The sequence below is a fragment of the Harpia harpyja genome, chromosome 11, assembly GCF_026419915.1.
Source record: "Harpia harpyja isolate bHarHar1 chromosome 11, bHarHar1 primary haplotype, whole genome shotgun sequence".
NCBI lineage: Eukaryota > Metazoa > Chordata > Aves > Accipitriformes > Accipitridae > Harpia > Harpia harpyja.
Window position 1 is genome coordinate 34,756,700 of NC_068950.1, and position 19,384 is coordinate 34,776,083.

Sequence of the window (19,384 nt, forward strand, 5' to 3'; positions counted from 1 at the left end):
GATTTCAAGGCAGCATAGGCTGCTCCGAGGTGTCTTACCACACGTGCCGTGGGCCCCGGGCGACCATGACCTCTAGTTTCCCAGCTCAGAGGCACCCCCCCCCCGTTGCCCTTCCTCCTGTTTTGTAACAACCTTATTTGCAAAGACAGGAGGGCAAGACTCGCTTCAGTCCCTCGAGGACCAGGCAAGGGAGGACAGGCTACGTTCGCAACTTAACATCAGTGCCCGGAGGCAGCTCTGGTAACGGCGCGTCAGGAACGGGAAGTACTTTCCAAATGAAAATGTTTTATTGATCTAGTGACCTAAGTTGCTTGAAAGCCTTCCGAATAATAAATATTTTTCATTTAAAACCTTCACCACGGGCCATTTTTCTTTGTTGTGTTATATTATTAATATACCCTTGAGACTATAATACAAACTATGAACCTACTTCTGACAAAAACATGCTGAAAACTTTTTGGTAAAAGACCCAACTCGCATTGAAAGCCAAAGATTAAATCATTTTCTCTAGTATAAAGAGTATAGGTTAGCAGTCAGAACCCAGGCTTGGTATTTGTTCAAGGCCAGTAATGGTTTACAATAAGCCAGTGTGACCTCCCGTAGAAAGCGTCATTATCTTGGCACCAACACCGTGCTTTAACGTTAACATCCCTCTTGACTTCGACACTGAACAGCAAGGGTGCTGATGGCTGCGCAGCCAACTGCATCCCATGACCTTATATAAAATGCTTTTCTTCGCCCTGCTTCAGCTTCCCCCCATGAAAACGGGAACAACAGTAACTCCTCACGCACCCCGAGTCCGAGGAGCACTCCCTGGGGGGTGCACGGCCACGTTGCTGGATGCACGTGCATCCCCCCGGGAGCACGCCAGACACAGCTGCTGGGGAACGCATTTCCCTAAACTTGGTTCTAAGGGTCTTCTCTGCCATACTGAGTGCTAACAGCTGTAGGAAATAACACAGGGGCTGGGCTCCCCAACACCCCTGCCCCTCTTCTCTCTCCCTGTCACTGGAAAAACAGAGTTCATGCAAATATTTTACACTAGACACTTTTATACTAGATTCAAGTTTGCTAGAATACCCCAATGGCTATGTAGAAACTGGGAGAGCAAAAGAGAGACCAAAATGATAATAAATCTGGAGTTTGGTGTGAACAGAAGAGAATACACTGCGAAGGAGGGCGGGGACTGCCAGAGACATTATTAATAGGTTTTACCCTTGAGCTCTGGCAGCTACTTGTTCTATACACACAGGAAAAGGATTAATCAAGCCTTGCACGTAAAGGTTCTTTCTATCGTCTGCCAAAATATTTAAAGCAGTATATACAAAGTGTAAGCCTTATTATTATACACATTCAATGTAATCATCTTATGCTACAGTTAAGGCCGGAATGACAATAAAGTAGATTATTGTGCACTATAACCAATTCAATTCTAACACAACGGGACGTGGCTTAGTCACTTGGTTCAGATCTTGTATTTGAGCTTATTTTTCTTATGCTGGGCTAAACTGTGATTTAAGAGATTTAATCAAGCTTTGGGAAATGCTTTCTTTGCTGAAGAGGGAGAAAGAACTTAAAGTCTGCACCTGGCAACCCTAATAATTTCCAATTTTCAGCTCATTTTGCTTCCTGCTTTGTGGAAATTCACCTGGGTAAATAATTGTTCCCTAAAATCACCAGGGCTGAAAGGATGACAACACAAAGAAGAACAAGTTTTAAGCAAACAACTGAAGCCAGAGGATTGTACAGAGGCTACTGAAGAACAGCAGCTCCTGCTGATCCCTCCTATGCCAGTTCCCAAAAGGCTAAGCAGTAGACATATGATATATTTTCTTAAATCAAATAATTACAGTAAATGCATGGGAAACAGTGAAACTGAATACTAGGTCAAGCTGTAGGTCACTAGCAATATATAGCTTAAACACAGCAAGGCTGCCACAATTTCTTTATGTCACTGGCCTAGACTCAAAGGCAAACAAAACGGTACTAGGCAGTGTGACTCAGCCTTGCTCAATAAGGCTCCAAAGACCTTCTGCACCTCCCAGGTGAGGCAGGTTTTATTCAGATCTGTGATCTGCAAAATTTGGGAATTTAAGGCAATGGCATACCTTTGGACTACTAAAACACACAGGCAAAAAGAAATCCTCCCTCCCCCAACCTTAAATTGCGAGTAAAAGTAGAAGCGGAAAAAACAAAGTTGAAATAAGCATTATAAGCATTTCCCTTTTACTTTACAGGGACCAGGAGCAGGACAAACTGAAGCTGTCACACATACCTTTGGGTTTCCCATTGTGAGCAACTTTCCAGGTACCTCATGAAAATCACCTACTTCTGCACCACCAGTTTATTAAAATTACCCCCCCCCCCCCAAACCTGTTACTGTGCATAGGCCATACCTGATCACTCACTTTCCTTTGCTAGGATCTTCGCCTGACAAGCAACTTGGCTCTTATGACGGAAAGTGCATGTTTGTGAGTCTTTTTTTAAAAGATATTTGCATTCAAAACAGTTAAGTTTCATGGGACTGGGGAACAACCTGACAAGAGTCCGATAGCAGGTCAGGAGGGTTAGAAGGAAGAAGAGAGCAGAGAGGAGCGGAGAGAGGAGCGGAGAGAGGAGCGGAGAGAGGAGCGGAGAGAGGAGCGGAGAGAGGAGCGGAGAGAGGAGCGGAGAGAGGAGCGGAGAGAGGAGCGGAGAGAGGAGCGGAGAGAGGAGCGGAGAGAGGAGCGGAGAGAGGAGCGGAGAGAGGAGCGGAGAGAGGAGCGGAGAGAGGAGCGGAGAGAGGAGCGGAGAGAGGAGCGGAGAGAGGGGCAATACATGTTGTGTGTTAGACAAAGCAGAATCTGGCTCTCCCCAACACTTACAGTCTAGAAAGCAAGACGACATGACCTTTGAATCCAAAGATGGGAAAAATTCAAGTGTTATGGTTTAAATTACCAAAACCTACCCAAATCCAGCCGATGTAGGATGTCTTCCGCAATCTGCCAATGCTCATTTCCTTCATCTACTGCAAGTGAATTATACTTAGCTCCTGTTCCTCGAGGGTCTGCAGCTTCCTCAGCTGATGCTTTGACCTGTGTTTCCTTTTGATTTCCCCCTGGAACCTACTACTTCTGCCTCACTTTTGATTCATGATAAGGTTTTACAGTTGTACCTATTCACATCTCAACTCCACTGAAACCTGGACACTTTAGCATTTGGCAACGAAGTAACCACACTTCACCCTGACAAGATCCCAACAACTGCAAGTGTCAAATATTTAATTGGAAAATGAAAACAGCTTTATCTCAGGCAGAAATTAAAATGGGCACAGAACTTGGCTCTGCCACCACTGCAGAGGAAGCCTGGCTGCAACTGCCAGGACACAGGCTGCTGCTCTACACCTCCGCAATGCTGAATGGGTACGTAGAAGAAAAATACATTTTAGGGGAAAGTACGCTAAGGTATGAGCAATCAGACTTGACGAATCCTGCTTCCTACAGAGAAACAGAGGGGTTTCCCGATTTGGCTACACTGAAGTCATGACTCAGTGGATGTATTCAGATACATCCTCAGACACAGGCTAGCCTGGATTTAGAGCAACATCAACCTTGAGCCACGAGATTTCAGGACACAGAGAGCTGTCAGGGCTCAGGACATGATCAACATTAGAGTACAGCCCAATTCTAGAGTGAAAAAATACCCAAGTGATAGGAAATCACATAAGAAATACAGAGATATTTGCATTCTTTTCTAGTTTAAAAGAACTTATACTATTTAATTTATCAGCTAATATTTTGACAGTATCAAGTAAGAACTTCATTAAAACAAAGCCTTAAAATCAGAAAATGTAGCATTCTTTTTGCAGAGTGACAGCAGAATTTAAAACCAAAGGAGAATTGAAGTCAGACTGAAGCCATTTGCAGACATCTCTCATCTTTTCAACCCAAAAGAACTTTATGATTAATTCTTTTAATAGCTAACTGGCACTTTACATAACACCATTAGAAATACCATGGGATGATGAGTGTAAGTATCAGGAAAAAAAAAAAGGGGGGGGGGGGAAGACAAGACAGAAAACATGTATTGTTACCACAAGAAGAGCTTAACATCCACCCAAAGTCCAAATCTGCATTTTTTAAACAAGTAATTACACTGGTTACAACCACACTGGATTAGTTTCTGGTTAGACTAGATTACTCATGATTTAAATTTTCCAGATTTGTTAGTAGCTATATCAGAAGTTGCTGCTTCATATTACTATAAGAAGCTGAGCTTACACCTAAAGTGCTTTCAGGAGGATGCTAAAGTTGGAGCACTACAGCATTAAGCCCAACTGAACAAAAACTTACACTGCACTGAGGACAGAGCTGGATTTCCAAAAACCTTTCTCATCTTTCACCCACTACTAGGACTGAATAACAGCTTAAGGTTGGGCCAGAGGAATTTCACTCCTTTTGAACAGTGATGATATGGCAATTAGAATATTGCAGAGGACAGAAGAAAATCCTGGCGAATTCAATGCAGTGAGATGGTACTTTGCGCAGCAAGTTAACTTCCTTCCTTGGGACGGTTACTGCTGACTGAGAAACTTCACGCAAACGAGTGCTGTTCCGCACAGGCCAGCATGTGCTAACTCACTTCATACAGTAGGTGAGAGCTGCCTTTATAATAAGTAGGAGACAGTCACTGTTCATTGAAAAAAGAACCAAAAAACCCCCACGTTCTTGAAGGAAAAGCTGTCTGGACAGCTAATAAGACACTGCTCATCTGTGTATTTTCACAATTTAAATACTAATTTTTTTAAATTTTTTTTTTTTTTAGCTGCAGTTAAAGCTCAGGTTTTGGTCAAAATTAGCAAGTATGTTATTGCTGTGATAAGGAGACACCAGCACACTACGTGTCTGGAGACTGTGGCTTCAGCAATGAAACAGATAGGAGAAATGTCATTAATCTAGACTTCAGTGGTCCCTAATAGCAAAAGCAGTAGTAGAGAACCATTTTCACCACTGATCACAAGCTAGTATTGAAAAGCAAGAGAGAAGACAGCAACTGAACCCTCTGTTGCTTATGCCACCTGGGGTAGTGAGTTAAATTTCACAGCCTAGAAGCAATAAACTGGCTATGGCAAGTAACAAGAGTTCAGATGCCTCCATAATTTGCTCTTAGAACACCTCTCTGTACAAAGACCAGAATGGCAACAAATCCAATCCTTTTCCTTTACAAGGCTAAACCTACGGTAGGACAACTTCCTCATCTTGAAACACTTAGCCTAACAGAAAGAAAAAGAAAATGGGTAGGGGATGACCTGAAGATTATCATTTACAGTTTTACAGCAACCTCAAATATTATTAAAACAAAACAACTTCTATTCCCTTCTTGCTTGGAAGAGACCGGGACTATTCCGTCTGTGGTTGTGGACTGTTTCAGTATTATCCAACTGCATAAACGAAACTAGCGTCAAAATTAAGTTTTAAATGGCTTGAGGTTTATAGGAATTAAAGAAGGAAAAATTAAATTTGAAACTCTGCTTGTTTACTAGCACTAATTAAATATGCCAGATTTCTGGGCAAGCTTCCTAGCCTGTGGCTACTACGTTACTGGCTTGTAAAACAGTCAACAAGTACATGAGTACAAAGCACAAATACAATAACAGAGATTTCATGTACAGTCCTGCCCTTAGTTTATAAAGAAAAAATGTATTAGAAACGATCTGTAACTATAAAGCCCTGTGCTAACCCTCTAGACAATATTAGCAATATAAAAAAGGGCCAAGTCTACAATGGTTGCTTTTGCAGAGAACAGTTAAAAAAAAAAAAAAAAAAATCAGAGAGAGGTAAGAAGCAATAAGCACAACCAAAGTGAACAGGAAGCCTTAAAAGACTAGTTTACTTCTAAAAATCCCATGCTTCTGGGCTCTGCTATCAAAATAATTTGCTATAAAAAATAAAAGGGAGTTTTTGCACTTCAACAGAAGAAGTGGGTCTGATTATTCATACCACTGAAGCTGCACTCCTCACAAATAGTAGATTTTATTATGATATTGGAATTCACTAGAAAATAGGTTTATTCTGAAGAGCTAGAATTTCACATTTAATGGGAGAAAAGGCCATATCCATAATCATACAGTCCATTTAGACTCTAAACTTTTAAGACAGGTAGTATCTTTGCATTCTACATTTTAAAGGAGCCAGCACAATGAGCTCATAGTCTACGAAGAAGCTACAAACCAACCAAGAAAGAACAAACTAAAGCCAACCTCAGATAAAAGAAGCCTCTGGAGACTGCTCATCCTGGCACACAGGTGAAATAAAATGGTACCTGCACCACCCACAGGTAGGTAGGGGCAGGAGAAGGAGGGACAGTAAGATCCCATGGCCTAAATGCTGTTCTTTGCACATCCTTCTTTCAGGAAAAACTCCCAATTTACTGTCCGTGGATGAAGTAGCCGTTTCTACAAAAGCAGCAAACTCTTAATGAAGAAACACTTGAGGACAATTTGCTGCCTTGACAGCTTTAAAATGAACAGCCTTTCACAGCAACTCAAATTAATGTGTGTTCCCACTGTACAGTAGCCTTGCTCAGCTTTAAGGAAACCAGGAATTATGCTTCAATAAAAATTCAGCCACGCAAATATTCTGCTATAAAAAGAGGCATAAACATGTAACTCTCCCAACTTCCAGAATCACGTACACGAGGCAAAGGGAAACGATATAAAAATAACTAGGTTTTTGTTTACATCTCAGATTTACAAGAGCAACTCCAGAAACTAAGTTCTTCCACAGAGACATTGATTTAATTAGCCTGCATAGCACACTTTATTTGTATTCAGACCTCTGACGTACATTGATAAAAAAGAAACAAATACACAATGGCTACACACAAAATGGTTTCCTAAATTTTTTCTTTGCCCAGGTGCAGGTAAGAATTCTCAAACACTTTCATGGGCTCTTCCTTACATGCAAATGATCCTTTCTTAATATATACAAACTATGTATGTTTTCAATTAAAAATGTGACTGGATCAATTGGATCATATATTCTTGCAAACCAGCCAAAACTCAAATACAAACTGAAGTAACTTCTGGAAGTACAAACCATCCAACAACAGTTCTACTTCTGGCAAGGAGAATCACCTCTCCTTTCAAAATGAAGACAGAAGCGACAGCAGTGCATAAAAACATGCTGTCATTCAGCAATGAAATAACTACATTAATGAACAGTACTCAGAAATCATAAAAAAATGTAATTGGTGAAAATCTCAGCTTAGCAAGTAAGCACAAAATGATCAAGTAACAGCAGAGCGCTTGCTTCTTACTTTTTGGTAACTGTTAATCTCAATTTTGGGTCTTGCTATTCAACTGGATGACAAAATTAGTTCCTCAGAGATGTGAACACTGGATTCTCTTCAGGACACAAACAGTGGCAGAGAGGGGGACATTTTTGCTTAAGGTAACAAACAGGGCTACTAAGAATGGGTTCTCATACGCTTTTTTCCCCCACTGTATTTTGATCCGCATGAGTACAGACTTTTTCTGCTTGTCCTTCCTCATGTTAGATTTAAAACCCAAAACATCCCAGAATTTTGGGAATAAATATTTAACTGTGAATGTAAACAAGAAGATATTATCCACTTTTAGAGACAATGTGCAAGTTCAAGTCAGTGCCTACCTGCAAGGAATGCTTCTGAGGCTCATCGATTTTTCTCCTCCTTATAACTTTACCTAATTCTCCACACCTGTGCTCTACCCAGCCTGCAGCAAGCAGGGATCAACAATTTTGACCAGTAAACTTATTCTTAGAAATCAGATCAGCCTTTGCAAAGATACGGCCCCAACATCTTTCACTCGCATACACTGCAGTTGTCCTTGATTCTCCCAAGTGCATAGCACACGATTGGTTGTGGCCTCAAACCACTACAGTGCAGCACACATTCCCATAATCCCCATGCATTTCAAGCGTTTTGATGCTGAACAGCTCGGTTCAGCTCTCACCTCTTCACCATACAATAACTTTTCAGGCACTGACCAATGATGGAAAAAACACTCACCAGCTACATGTCACCATACCTAGAAACATTAGGAAACAGCAGTATCCTAAGATACCTAAGACCATGGATACTTCCACTGAGACTTGAATTAACACTTATGGCCAGTTTTCTTATTGTCGTTGTAGGAGTCGTCAGAATCAGCAGTAGATATGCAAGCACGTGGCAGGTAAAAGGCTGAAGCCTTCCAGAAGTCCTGAATGGAACCTGTGAGCCACCTCCACTGTGGACACAACATGTTTTCACTTAGGAAAATTAAGAAGTCAAAGGACAGAATGTCAGAGCAAAACCAGCCTTTAAATTATTGTGCTGCAGTCTGCTATGAGCTTTCTGTCACTCAAAGACTCATGTTCAGTACTAGACACCTTTTGTCAGAGATGCACAGATTCATACCCTTGCATCCACACACCTTTCTCACATGCACAAGTTCATATCCTTGCATCCACTGCCTTCAAGATGGTGAATCAATCAGTTACAACTTCAAAACACAGAAATGAAGGAACAGGTAAAGTGACAGACTACTTTGCAGCAGGTTACTCAACTGTGCTTCAGCTCTGGTGTTTGGCATTTCTGCCATTCATGGCTTTCTTACCTTACAGGTTCATTATATCTTCATTTACGCACATGACCTTTATGAGGCCCCTGTTTAGCAGGGCTGTATCACCTTGTTTTATTACAATAACCCATCATAAAGAAAACATTAACCCTTTCTCTTTATGGATAAAATTGTCATTAAGAAAAGTGAAGAAGCAGATCACACACAGCAGCCCAAATCAGAAGATATTTTACAGCAGATAACTTGTGAAAAATAGTTGTCGTGCTTTTAAAATTTTTAGGAGAAATGAACATAGTTTTTGGAGTGATCACCTTCTAAAGGGAATTACTTTTCTACTGTGAAAAGTAAGCTATTTCAAGAACTATAAAAGATTATGCTCTTTTTTGATATTTGCATTTTGCTGGAACCTGAAAGCGCTAATCAAAGCTGTACACATGGGTAACAAAACCACAATTCTTATCTCAGAATTTAAAAGTTGGCATCAGGTAGCCAAACTGGAAGTGGAGAGCAGCAAACAAATGCAAGGATTAAAGAAACATAAACATCAGTTTTTCTCCTTTATCCAGAGTAATATGGACCCAAGAAAGCACAGATGATACTACTGTTTCTGCACCAGAACTGGCTCCTACCGAGTTCTTCTGGTACTTCCACGGCGTGCCCTGAGCCCCCGCAGGACTCGCTAGCTCAAGAGCCGCTCTGCCCACCCAGCTACGCCGCTGCCAGCCCAGCCTGGCCCTGGCAGCAGTACAGCCGCTCGCATGTTAGCTCAGGTGCGCTGCTACAAGCTGTGCCAGACTCAGGCCAGCATTTGTAAAACCAGTTCATGCGCACGCAAGGAACCACCTATCTACAAATTTGATCGTGTACACTCAGGAGTAGTGGCTTGTTAATGCAAAAGAAAACATATTTAATTTTTCACTGTATGTCCAGTGATTTTGTATGAAAAACTGGAGAATTAGTACATTGAAAGGAAATTAGAGACAGTGGAGTGATAAGAATAGCAGCGAGTAACAACGTTAACACACAATAAACTATACAATAATACATTTAAATACTACTGGCGTCTGACATGCAGAAATGCAAGTGCTGAAACTGAAAATCTAGGTTTAAACATGAGCTGTAGCTCATGCTATATGCAGTGTCACATCAGCTGCTTCCTGCAGGTCGTTTTAATAAGTACTATTCTGATTCTAAATGTAGGAAAGCCAACTGTTAATACCCTGTACTCAGAACAGCATTTTACATTTACACCATTGACATAAACATTGAGGTGTTATGTCCCTATAAGACAGGAAAGTAATATTGCGTTCATTTTAAAAAGCAAAGAAAGTACGAGAGACAAACATTAAGTGGACTTCTCAAGGCCACAAAGCCAAGTAGAGAAATGAGATCTCTTTGTATATTAATTACAAGACATTCTTAATACAAACAGGTGACATCACATCAATTCACATTAACTTTTACCCTTTCCAGCACCAGATCACCTGTAGAACAAGAGAACTCTTCCTCCGTAACCACAAAATTTGCTTACTTTAATGTTGTTCTCTACAACAAACAGATTAACATTTCTATTTTTTTTTCCATAGACAAGAACAGACTACTGAGAAGTACGGTCAGACAACTTTTCTGCAAACCCTTTCAGTCAACAGTTGTCCAGGCACGAGGTTATCCCTGTCACATATGAAAGCCTAGAATCTATATAACATCTGTATCATAACCCCTTCTTTTCACTTGACAAACATCAAGGGCATAGCAAAAAAGATGCCAGTCTACTTTTTTTCAGGTCGCTTCCTTCATATAATAAGGTAAATCAGAAAACACACAGAATCCTGCATTCTAGAGCTACACTATCATGGGGTACATCTAAAACAAACACATGCAAAAGACGTATTCCTTAAATCTGAAACATGTATTTTCTCAAAGGGTAAGATACAGAAAAACACATCAGCAAGCACTGCACTGATTTGTCTCACTGATCTATCTCCCTAATAGCCAGAGGCTACTTTTAACAACACTGACTTAACAAAGGAATCTAAATTCTATAAATCAACGTCTCAATTAACATTTTGTTTAGGAAGAGTTATGGAAGAGAAACAGAATGTAATCATTTGCTAGCACAGTGGCTCCAGAGGTCTGGGAGCAAGTGCAAGAAGAATGGAGTTGAATGTGGGAAGGATCCATTATTCTTTCAATAGCGTCTGGTGCTGCAAAATATGTGCTTGCATACTTTCCTACTTGAAAAGCTTAAGTCTTCAGTAGCTCCTTGGTCTGGGAAAGTGGCAAGCACCCAAATGCTAACCCAGGGATCTAGGAAGGAGATCTACCTGAAGAACAATATTTTTCAAGTGGCCTTAGAAGTGAAAAATGGCCATAAAGAGAAGCCTCATTCCCAAGGGATTTTATTCCTTCTGTCTGGCTGCTGTTCGTCAGATGCCGTTCCCCGCACACATCCCCAGCATATTCTACTGCAAGAATGGAGAGGGCCTCTCTGAAAATAATCACACTTGCTGAAAGACCTGCCCTGCATAAATATCTCTAACAACAGTACAAACAGAAATCAGACTTCTTGCCCGATACTTTAGTTGAAATTTATGGCACCGCTGGCCGTGATTCTGTTATTACTATTCTACCTGGCTAAGGCTCAAAGTCACAGAAGTGGGAATTTCAGAGGTATTTTCAGAAATTATGTAGCTCGTTTGGAGGGAAAAAAAACAACAAAAAAAATATATACCTAGTTCTACAAATGCTGTACCAACGCACTAGTGAACAAAGCTATATATTACACATATGTGTATACATGTATGAACACATGTACCACAGAAATTGGACAGAGAAGTTTGGGACGCACATGGCCTCTGAAATGATATTTAATGCTATACCTTGGGAATAATAAAGCAAAGGGGAAAAAAAAAATAAAATCAAAGGGAATACTGAAAGACAGTCTCTTGTGCTCTTGCAAATATCACCAGCTGCTAGAGGATTTATATGCAGAAAAACTAGAAATTGAGCTTTAACTTAAATTTCCCTTGCTTTTTTACTGGTTTGCTTCCAACCCTCGGAGTTTAATTAAAGTCCATCAGCCAATTTTTTTCTGTCTGAAGGCCCTAAATTATTCCCTTTTTACATCTCTCTGTATTGATTGACCCAGATTTTTCAAAATCTTGAGCTTCCACTAACCTGAATTAGGAATACCTCCCACACACACTTTTTTAAAAGGTTAAAGGATTTCAAGATGATTGACCCAAGTAATACCAACAGCTATTGCCGGCCAATATGCAGGTATGCAGGTACATGTAAATTACACTTAGAATGAGTAATTGTGCAAGATACAGCATTCTGCATTGCCAGTTCACATATCAAGGTCTAATAGCCACCTCCTCTTAATTCTTAACAGAGTATATCATATTTGGTGACTGGGGAAGGAGAGCGCCCTATAAGAAATCTCTAAGACAAGAGGATAAGAAGTTTTACTGCTTGTAAAAGGAATCTCTATCTAATCTTCTCTAGCTGGGGAAATGGTGCTATAAATTTGATGAAGAAAGGAAGGATTTAAAGCCAGAGAAAATTAGGATTTCTCAAAGCAGAAACATAGAGGACATGCTGCCCTTAGGAATAGATCTCTGTTATTCACTCGATCTACTGGAAGAACTCCTGGGGAGCATGTCTTAGCAAGAGAAAGGAAAGTTTGCTATGCTCTTCATTTCCTGTGTAATTCCAGAAACTGCCAGGACAATGCTGTTTGGGGAGAACCAAACTACGGCTATTCAAGAGGGAATTCAGCATTGTATTCTGGATGAATGGAAACATTTTGAAAGATATATATTTGCTGCGAGTAAAGTAGAATGTGAACCCAATAAGGATTGTGGGCCCACATATACCTTCAACTACCTAATTGTATATTCTGACTCTTTCCATTATGACTTTCACAATATTCTTAGCAGTGCTAAACATCATAGTAAATCACCCAGGTTAGAGTTCACAGTAGCCATGAAGTAAGTGTCATAAATCAGCACTAAAAATATTATGCAACTACAGTTCAACTGATTCCAAGTGTAGCTAATTTTAATGGAGAGGCTATCTCTTTTATGTATTCCTGCAAGTTAGTGATTTGGGATCTCAATGACCAGGATGAAGGAAAGGTTCTTCAAAGTCTGGGTTTCTTAGAATAAACTAGACGAGTTGTTCCTTGCAAAAATCCCAAGGGTATTTCCCTCCAGCCTACTACAAAAATCTTCTGCTAAGCATGACAATTTTAAAAAGTCAGTAACATAGAACAGTATGGGAACCACAAGCTTTGGCTGGGCTCGTGAGCCAGGACCTCAGCCCCAAGCAGAATCAGACCTTTTAACTGAAGAGGAACAGTCACATGCCTCATTTCACCCTTACTTTGCTTTATACCAGGCCGTTTCCTTCCCCCCCCCATATTCCACATTGGCTGATAAATTCCCCAACGGCGGGTGTTAACTAACTCCGCATTCCAGTCTGCTCTGCGTCATGGAGTTCCACATCCCACTGATGAGGAACACATGGTGGACATGTGGTAGGGGAGAGCCTGACAGTGCTCGCACAAGCAGGGATAACTCCTCTGACCTTTGGCTTTTTTTCTCTCTGTACCATCCCAACCGCACAATAAGGAGTCTGTGCCCCTCTGTCTGCGTACTGGTTATTCTGGGATCACTGGACACAAGCTGAAACCCTAAGATTTCAACAGGCAGCTATACTGAACACACACTATGGCTGAAAACATATGTTGAAAGTAATTAATTGATCATTCTGTGTCTCTCCTCTAACCAGACCATTCAGAGGAACTTCATACAGGATCATACAGGTTACATCTGGATCAATTGGGGTAAATATGTCACAAAAACAACCGGTGATGGCTACATTTCCCATCAACTCTGTGAAATAAACTAACACACAGCATTGCTAAAAAATGCACAGTGGCAACTGTATTAAAGTATTAAGACATCTTTCTAAAACGAACAGCCCATTTGTCATCTTTTCAAGACCCAAGCCTGGCTTAGAGTAACAATGAAATTCAACTTCAGTGTTGTCCAACCTGATGACTCATCCAGAGCACTGCATTTACCAAGTCACATGGACTCGAGGGTGTCCAAGCAATACAGTCATCCCTTCCTCTTTTGAAACCTCTGAAAAGTAAAACCAAATCATGGGCTAAGTGCTGGTCTGAGACCACAGCAGACAGACAGACAAATGACTAATGACAATCCGTGCAACATACATTTACTGACGATTAGAAACCAAATGTTGAGCCTCACGCTCTCTGCTTTTAGTCTTATGTGTACTGTAATGCTGGCAAGAATCTTTCAGTAAAATTAAATCTGTTGCCAATAAGTCTTTCTATAGGTACATTCAATAGAAGCTCCTGCTAATATTCCAGATTCTAAGATTCATGACCTCTTGCCTGTACAAGCTGTCAAGACACGGCATGACCTTTCTTTTATAAAAAGGACATGGATATGCTGTACATTCCTTTCAACACCTCCCCCCCCTGCAATGAATAAATAAAATAACACAGCAGCAGCAAAACACAATAAAATTCCATGGAAGCAACAGTATTAACATCAGTAATAGCAGTATGTTCTTTAAAACATAAAGTCAACATCTCACTAACTGCTTTGATAGTATGTTCAAGTTTATTGTACAAGCATAACATATAAAAGCACCAAATTAAAATGTTCTCCTTGTATTTGGCTACATCCATTTTAGAAACAATAAAGTGTTCTAAAAATACTCCATTTCTGAAGTTGAAGGCTACACTCATCCCCAACATATTTACAGAAAAAGCAGAGCAAGTTGAGCAAAGTTTAAATGCATAATAAAAAGGGCAAACTTTCTGAGAAAATTAATGCCTTTTAGTTATAGCAGCTACTCTTGGTGAACTGAGAAACTTCTCAACAGGTATGCAAGACCTCCAAGGGCATCTTGAGAACATCTATTCCCAACTCATGGCTCAAACAACTCACAGGCCAGTATCTTTTTCTGAAATGTTCAGCAAAATCCTCTTTTGTAAAGAAATATGATTAAAGCTACACCAACATTTTTAAAGTGTGGTTATAGTCTGAGAAGTTAGTGTGTAAAAATCACACCCTCTTATTCAATAGACCTAGTTTCCCTGTTTTGATTCAGAGTCAGATCCGCTTGCTTTACTGGCTAAAATAACTTTTTACAACTTTCTAAATTCCTACTAGTACTGTGAAACCAATTCAGTTCTGGGAAGGGGAACCAGATTCTTTTCTGGCTTGTGCATCTGCAAAAGGATTACCTAAATCAGCACATACAATTTCTATTTTTGTGATGGAGGAGCCAAAAAGAACCTGACTTATTTTCTGATGCTAGTCAGAAAATTTTACTTTTATTTATGAAAAGAGCACATCTGGAATAACTGCAAGAGCAGATCTGGACTAACACGAAAGACATGAAGATCTACACATCGCTCTCTAAAAGTCATATTTTAGAGAAAAAAAAGATATATCCAACATCTTTCCATGGCATTTCTCAAAATATCACTTGAATGCAAAGGAAACTGAGTAACAAAAATTTGCTAATAGTGAAAACTACTGACTTTTCCAACACGGGAATACCACTAAAGCTAATACTTGTATATTCATCCTGTAGACAGCTGAGCACAGCAAAGAGTTTTTTGCTCCCTGGTCTGCCCTGAGTTGCTCCTCAGGATTTTCCTACTGAGTTGGGTTATTGCATCCCTTCCCTCCCTGCCAGTGGTACTGCTTGTGGGGACCACTCCCTAACACACAAAGTAAAAAGAACCAAATTATCAAAGTCCTGCTGTTTAATCTATTAAAAGTAATGCAACTCATTTTGACACGTGGCTTATGAAGTACTCGATCATACATCCAGCTGGGGGCAAGCTGGAGGTGGTGGCCCCCTTCACCAGCACAGCTGGATCTGGAAGAGGACGTCTGCCCATGATCTAGTTTAGGATGCTTTACACAGTGGAACATCTGCCTATACCTGTGTCATTCCCAGTCTTTCTCATGGAAGTAGATTTTAAAAGAAAAAAAATCAAAAGAACCACCATAGCAGTGGCAGAGTATTTCAGAGATGCCAATTTCCCAAGGAGGGCAGTTTCAGAGAAGAGAAACACAAAGGAAGTTACAGTGTGTTTATATATGATCCACTTATTTAAAACAAATTATCAGCAGAAAAAAAAAAAGGCAATATCCCAAGGCAACAGAAAGGAAATCAAGTGTATCAAAGCTATTCCTGAACTCCCATTACCTACCCACTTGGCAACGCTGACTTTTAAAATTATACTGCACCATTCATTTTTACCCTTATGATGCAAGGGGAAAAGGAAGAAAAAAATCTCCCATCTCACCCCCCTCTTTTTATTAAAAACAGATCTGTATTGTTACTTCAAGGTTACTAATGTTAGTACTGTATATATTTATAGATGAGATATTCCTTTCTGTCTGAAGCACATGAGGTAATAAGTAGCTGGAATTGTCACGGTGATTTATTAACATATTCTCTAGGAGAAGCCCTGCACCTGCGTCTGTGCAGACAGAACACCCACGAAGGCTGAACTCACCCTTACACAGCCCACAAGATCTTGAAAGGAAATGCTCCAAATTTAGACCTGCTCCAACAGGTGTCTTTTACTGTCTCACTTTGCATGACCATAAATATCAGAGGTGGAGCAAAACGCTCCCTGTCCATTGTAATCGTGCTTTGAAAACAAATACTTTTGCCCCCTCCGAAAGCAAAGGCAGCAGCTATGGAATTCTCATCATTTCCTCACTCCTTCATCCTGCCAAGACCCAAGTCAGAGAGATGTCACCGGCAAAACCAGGCTCCAGGGATGAGCACATAACTTTATTTTTTTCTCTTCAAAGGCCCCTAAGCTGGCTCCAAAACTTCCCCAAACTGTATTTCTTTCATTCTAGTATCTCATCTTGCAGCTATTTGCCAAAGTGAATGACATGCACAGGCTGTTCATGGCTTTTTATAAGCTCTCATTACTCAAACAGGGAACCATTTCCTTGAAAATGCTTTCCCCAGCAGCATTAGTCTCTCTAGGCACCACCAATAAATTTGTCTCCTGGCCCATCCTGATGCACACCAAAACACGCCTGGATGGATGTATTTGATACTGTTTTGCACTTGTTTACTGGAGGGAGGATGCTACCTGTGGGACTTGTCATCAGGGTAATTAACAGCACAAGAAAAAAAAAAAAGAAAAAAAGGACAATTTTAACAGCTGAATGGAAAGCTTTGCCAGATTTGCTCTGGCAAGCAAAGGAGCAAAATCCAGACTCCTTTCTGTGGTGTAACAAGGAGAGGCATTCTCAAAACCAAAATGGCTATCCACAACTCTCAAAACCCCAAAACAAATCAAAACAGCAAATCTGGAAAAGAAATCCTAACCAAACTGAGAAAGAGAATAACAGGTTACGCCATGAACTTAGAAATCCTATTAAAATGTTTCATTCTGTAACACTTTCTTTATTACAAAATATCTGAGTCAAGAGCAAATAAATATTTAATACTCAACAGGTACTCAAGAGAATGTGTGTTTTCCCCTGTCCCTCCCCACCAGCTGCTCTTTTATGGCAGGAAAGTGAAGAGCGTGAAATCCAATGATAGGAAGAAGGCAAAGGTCAGGAAAAAGGTTTTTCTTCAAGGATTTAAATTAGCGTTCTACAGCTTTGGATGTTTTGTCAACACAACTTCCCTCCTGTGAGGAGGGGAAGCCAAAGGTCCTTTGAACCGTTTCGGTATGGGATCTAGATTTTTACCAGTAACAAGATTCCTAGCTTTAAAGAAAAGTTCATCTTCCCTTTTCCCATTCCTTTCACCACTCTTTCCCTGTCCCTCCTTCCATGCGCCTCCTCAAAAAGGGAGGGAAAAAAGAAAATAGAAAGAAAAGGATCTGAAGAGCAAAACAAGCACTGAAGGAATTCTAGAGTTAATGTCACAAGACCACTATAGCCCTTTAAAGGGACATTAAAAGCAAAACAAACAAAAGCAACACCCTCAAGATGTCTATTGTATTTTACAGAGGAATGAATGAGTGTACTGGAAATTCTCCCATCTTGCCACAAAGTCTGTTATTTCATCAAAACAAAATCCAGAGATCAAGAAACGGCCAACATGGTAGCTGAAAGTCAGTCACTTCAAGTGATCCACGAAGAAAACGAGATCAGGCTTGCTCTTTTTTTTTTTTTTTCTCTCCTTGCTTTACTATGATGTATAAGAAAAAAAAAAAGACAACTTCAAAGATCTTTTTAAGTGTTGCTTTTGTTTCTCACATGAGAAAGTCAGAGCTTGAGCAGGTCTAGACAACACGGTGGTTAAAACATCATTAGCTGCCAACACTTTGTCTTCCTAGAGCTCCCACAGTTGTTGCTACCCTGGAATTGCCTCATTTGAAAATATTTGACAATTTCCATATAATATTTTGCTTCCCTCAGAGCTTCTCCAAGATGGCAGCTGTAAAACCGAGAGCACATGTGCCTCCACAGCAGCCAGTTTCAGATGTCAGAGGCTCACCCAGGTGGATACCAGCCCAGTGCTTCTGCCTGATGCTTCAAAGCATCTTTGTCTTAATTTTGTTTTTTTTCTTCTTTTTAACACTTAGCAAATCTTCTCTCCTTATGCTTCCAGACTATCCCATCATCTGTGGGCTTTACTTGGAGGGTGGCTAACTCTATACATTAGCTTTCATACCTGTGCATATGGAAATGTAAGAAAGACAGGGAGACATACAGATTTTTATCCCATCTATATATTACCAACACTACATGTACCAAATCCCAAACAGTTATGCTCAAGAAAATCTGCTGAAGACAATGTAACTGAACAGGTGCTCCTGAAGGCAAAGTTTGGCCTGCAGGATAAAGCCTGATTAATTTAGCTGTAGGGTAACAGGAATGACAATCCTCTGGTTAGATGAACCTGTAAAATCAGAGGTCAACTAAGATCACACATGTTACAGCAATTTCTAAGTCATCATACCATAGCCACCCGCTAGTGCTAGGAGAAAGCCATAAAGACAAGTCTATCACTAAAAGTAGATAAAATATTCCTTCCTAGCCCAAAATAGATCTATTAGTCTTTGTTTGCACAAAAACACAGCATGCAACAGTGCTGAATTTCCTACACTATGCAGATCAGCTGCGGTGTATGCACAGAAGGCTTACCTGCAGCTTGGTCCCTGCCATGTCCAACAAAAACCCAAGAAAGAGCCAGTGGGAACATGCTGGGACAGGCTCTTTCCATCACAGCAGTTAACAGGGCGCACTCTTGACCACCTTCCTTCTAGGGTAATCCTTAAACTCTGGCAGAAGAGGGGTCATCTTTCCATGGGCACACAGCATCTCCCTCGCATCTGGTAGCAGGCTGTTCAAGGAAAGATTACACCTAGCTGTGGCCTGCAGCATACACCAGACGCATTTTCACAGAAGAGATTTATCTGAGAGCAGACCTCAGATGTCCGCATCCTTGACTTACAAGGTCCACATGGATGAATTTCCCAGTTCTCAGATGGCTGCCCCACAGGTGTCTAATCTCGCAGAGGTGAAAGTCTGACTGTCAGCCTGGGACAGACTACAAAGGCTGGCCTCTCAAGAAGCCAGCAGAGCTTTCCACAGAACACATCAGACAACGTGTGTCTGAGAAAACCAAAATCACTGTACAGAAGAGCGTAAAGAGCAACAAGCTATCTTTCCTTCTTCTACTAATGGATATGAATTACGCTGTGCGGGAAGCTCAGCTACTCTGCTGTATTTAATAAATTCATCCAAGTCCCCAGTGCAG

General features: G+C 40.6%; 1 protein-coding gene across 1 annotated transcript in view; it reads right to left on the bottom strand.

Annotated features, from left to right (window-relative positions):
- EIF2B3 (eukaryotic translation initiation factor 2B subunit gamma) overlaps nucleotides 1–19,384 on the bottom strand; it is a 104,898-nt gene that overhangs the window by 57,556 nt on the left and 27,958 nt on the right. The gene's annotated exons all lie outside the window — the stretch shown is intronic.